Raw genomic sequence first — 4965 nt, forward strand, 5'->3', positions numbered from 1 at the left:
TGGTGGTGGCTGGCAGGTGTGGGGCAGAAAGAGGTGATCAATTATAGGCAGGTCCTGCTGGGTTCAGGTTGGGTTACAAGGTTCTGCTCAAAAACTTTACAATGGAAGTTAGTATCATACCCCCATTTTACAGATGGGGAAACTGAGGCACAGCAAGCAGTAGGTCATCCAGCAGGTCAGGTGCAGAGCCAGGAGTAGGTCACCCAGCAGGTCAGATGCAGAACCAGGAGCAGAAAGAGGGTGTCCTGAGTCTCAGGTGGTCCCTGCATTATCAGTGCAAAATATTTTTACTGCCATTCATCTAACTGAAATAAATAAAGAAGAATTAATAATAATCAACTGACAAAGTGCAACACACTGGTTTTAGTGCATATGTCCATGCCTCCCTCTAGCAGTCAGCTTAAGTAAATGTAACAAATGCTACTTGTCCACAGCTAATGGAAGTTTCTTTAGCTAAAGAGGTTTTGGGTACTGATGTCTCCAAATTCAAGAGGAGGGTCACAACCTTCCTTGACCAGTACTGTGACCCTCCCTCCACTTGGCAAAGAACTTATCTAAGATATTTGTGCATTTATATATGGCCTCACTGCCATAATATCTGGGATCCTCATAATCATAGAGGCATTTTTCTTGTAGCTTCCCTGTGAACTACTATTGTTCCTATTTTACAGCTGGGGGACTATGGCATAGAGACATTATGTGACTTGCTGATGGCTACATAGGAAGCTAGTGGCCTAGTTACCTGGCCATCTCGGTGCAACAGCTATTCTGACATCCCATTAGATCATGGGTGGCCAACCCAAACCTGAGAAGGAGCCATAAATTACCAATGCACATTGCCAAACAGCAACAGTTCTATGACATCAGCCCTGATCATCTCCCCAACACCACTCTTAGCACATCCAGCTCCACTGGTCAGTGCCTCCTTCTCCTTTTCCTCCTGCCCACTGTGATCAGCTCTTTCTCAGTGGAGACACTGGAGAGGGGAAGCAGGGTGTGACAGGCTCAGTGGAGAGGGTAGAAAGTGGCAGGATTCTAGAGGGACAACACCTACGGCAGAGCTGGGGATTGAACAGTGAGCACCCTCCAGCCAACTGGAAAATTGGCACCTGTAGCTCCAGCCCTGGATTTGGTACCTATGTAAGGAGCCTCATATTAACTTCTGAAGAACCACATGAGGCTCTGGAGCCACAGGTTGGCCATTCCTTCATTAGATTCAAGAGAATGCAACCCCACAGGCTGGGTTAACAGGTAAATGTACTGGGGCCAACATGGCTGAGTGTCTACATGAACTGAGCCCTAACCCTCAAACTACTGAGCACTGCAGGATTTCATCAGCTTTTCACACCAAATAGTGTCCAACAAATTGTACTTTTAAAATCTAGCATTCAGAGCATGAAATATGGTGAAATATATTTATAAATAGAGACACATTGTGAAAAACTGATTCATGAGGAACAAGAGAGGGAATGTCGTCTTCAGGTTACAACACGCGGCACGGACTACGTAGTTCGGACTAAGCTTCCTAGTCCGAACTACCGTTACCGTTACCATTTCACGAGGAGTAATGGTAGTTCGGAGTAGGAAGCCTAGTCCAAACTACCTAGTCCGTGCCGCATGTAGCCGCGTGGCACGGAGTCTGCACTAGCGGACATTTAAAAATGGCGGCGCCTGGCTTTATGCAAATGAAACCCAGGAAATTAAAATCCCGGGCTTCATTTGCAACTCCGGTTGCCTACATTACCACCCTAGTTCGAACTAGGGTGGTAATGTGGACATACCCTTAGAGTGACCCTGGTGAGGTACTATTTCAAAATATCAGCAGTGAAGCGTCTACACATGCCTGATTTTGAATAGCTGTTTCAGAATAGGCGCTATTCCTCATAGAATGAGGTTTACAGATTTCGGAATAAGCCATCCGTTATTTTGAAATCATTTCAAAATAACAGAATGGCTGTGTTGATGCTCGCATTGTTATTTCAGAATAACGCTAGTTATCACGAAATAACGGTGCCATGTACACGCACCATGTGACCTGAAAATCTCTGATTGCCAGTTTATCCATCTATAGAAATCCAGTAAGATTTCCCAATGACTCTGTATAATATAAATGCAAAGTATTATTTGTTCCATATTCTGGTAACCTACCCACGCGTGGGCTAGTGGAGATTGGCTAGCCAAAATGACACTGTCCCACTGTTTTCCCATAGTCTCTGTATATTCTGCCCTGCCTTCATTTCACAATTGCCTTTAACAATGAGTTATTACTTATTATTTAAATAGTGCCAGAAGATTGCACTGTGTTTTACAAGCAGTGAAAAGACACAGCCCCTGCCCTGAGGAGATTACTGATTGCTTTAAAGAACCTTGCCTTTGTAACCCACACCCACTCAGTGTATGCTCCATCTGCCTCTAGTAGTGATTAAGCCACACATAGAGGTGGGTCACCCAGCTAACAGAGGCGAGTCTTTTGGCTCATGCAGTGGAGGCTCATTCCAGTCCCTGTTGCTAAGAATCCAGACCGTGTGAGATGTTCCATATATTTCTCATGCATCATGTGGGATGTTGCCACCTTAAATTTCATACTATAAACCAGTGCCCTTCTTTGCTCTACTCATACCACCACTTTGATTGACAGTGTCCCTTTAATTCTTTCCACCATCACTTATGGTTCATTGCTATTTTCACCACAAAGGCTCAGAAAAATTGAGTCATGTGGCTTTGGTTTACTTTGGAGCCAGTGTAAAAGATGATGATATCAATGTTTGCCCTGTGGAGACATGCAGCATTTACATGTGAAATGTAACAGAATGATGGAAGTGTGATAAAAGGAGAATTGTATTATTTTAGCCTGTACACTGGTAGACAGGAAAAACATAACTCCATGATGACACACTGGTTCTTGCATTATTGGGTGTTTACAATGCACCATGGGCCAACCAGACACATGAAGGTAGATACAATTCTCAGGGTGCCTTGGTTTCACTAGGCAGTGTTGGAAGGTCTCCGAATGCTAGAATGATGGGCTGGTTGAGTCTGACTTAGCTTTTCAGCTTCAGAACTGGCCCCTCCAGGTCAGAGTGGAGTGGGAGAGAGCTCACCGCTCCTGCCAGCGCTATGCCGGTTTCTGTGGATAAACACGGTACTTTAGCTTCTACTGCTGTCAGTCTTACACCTTTCACAAATGTGATATTGGCTTTTTACAGATGGAAACCAGGGGTGAGAAAATGAGCTGGTGCCCACTGCTTAGAAACACACAATCGGGAAATTTACACTTCAGTACCTTGAGGGACGTGAGCAGGAGACAGCAGGAAGTGAAGCCCTGGACACAGCTGACTTGGATTTCAAGGAAGCATCCTTAGTCTAGGTACCATGTAAATATTGATGAGGAAAGCTGGGGTCTCATGTGTCCTCATTGCTGGGTTTATAAATCCGTGGGGGGAGGATGCTAATCTGGGGTGAAGGGCTGAGTCAATCCTGATCGTTTCCTGATTCATGTGACCTTTTAAAGGCCTAAACTTTTCTATCTTACTATCTCTGCAGCTTTACAGCAATGATGTTCAGTTGGTTTTTTCCCCCACAGGCAGGGTCTCCACTCCTTATCGCAGCTATTGGGGATCAGATATTTCTATTTTTCTTATGAGTTTAAGAAATGTGAACAAACATCTCTACCTCCAAGAGAGATAACTGAGGGATCCTACTGATGCAGTGGATAGCATTTTCCAGTTCATTTGTAGTGTCCAGGAAAGTTCTGCTTACTCCAGAGTGAGGAAGAGAGGAATCAGGATCCCAAGTTAAATTAACAGGCATCCTTGGTTGCTCAGTCTAAGGTCTATGCAGAGCTGTCCTTACCCGTATGCAGAATAGGCAGCTTCATTACCCAAAATTTGGGGCACCACTGGGTCTTAATCAATATTCCCTTTAATCTTTTCCATCCAAATATGGATTTTTTTCCATCCCTGTGCAGAATAAATGTTGTTATGTGCACCAAGGCATGTGTGAATGTGCACTGCCAGGAGTGAGTGCTCTGCTGATCAGCTGGGCAGCACTGAAATCCCTCCTCAGTGGCCACACACGCACGTTCCAGGGAATACTGGTCTTAATGGCTCTGCTTCCTTTGGAGAGGATCTAGTGACAAAGCCTGCCAGAGCTAGTGGCAGAACATTGAACCTGTGGAAGAGCCACTCGAGTGGTAATGAAGCCATTTAACAGGCATTTGCCACCCCCAGGTATATACTGCCAGTTGCTGAATTTACTGGTGTTAATCTACAGGACCTTAGGTTAACATTTGCTTTAAAATATTTCATTCGTGTGTTGCTGAAGATTATAAAATCAAACCTCTAAAAAATCATCTCTCCACTTCAGCTGCCATCAGGAATAGGGGCACCTGTTTAATTGTATTGTGTAGGGTCCCACAAATCCTAAGGGCAGCCCTGGGCCTGTGGCTGCCAGAGGTCATTGTCGTTTACACAGTGAAGTCCAGAGTGTATCTGAAGAAAACCCTTTCATCTGAAAGCAGGCCTCTGGCCAAGGCAAGCTATTTCAGTTTGATAACTTGTACAAAAGAGCCTCAAGGGGGCAGGATTCCCCCCCCCCCCCCCGCCCACACCCGCCCAGTATTGCATATAGATGAACCAGGCACTTGAACTTCCCTGCCCTCCTCATCCCGATCGGTTTGCCGGGTTATCTTGTGACAGAACCAAAAAATATGCACTTGAGATCAAACCCGCTCTCTCTTTCTCTCTCTCTCTCTCTCTCTCTCTCACACACACACACACACACACACACACACACACACACACACACACACACACACACACACACACACACCCCCAAATACACATCAGCACTCATCGGTGATCTACAAGTCAAATAATGGGAGAGGATCATCTTTGTGCTTTAATCCTCCTCATTTCCAGCAGAATTTAAATGTGCTGCTCCCTCCTAGTATTTGAGCATATTGGC

Source organism: Pelodiscus sinensis, chromosome 13, assembly GCF_049634645.1.
Source record: "Pelodiscus sinensis isolate JC-2024 chromosome 13, ASM4963464v1, whole genome shotgun sequence".
Taxonomy (NCBI): Eukaryota; Metazoa; Chordata; order Testudines; family Trionychidae; genus Pelodiscus; species Pelodiscus sinensis.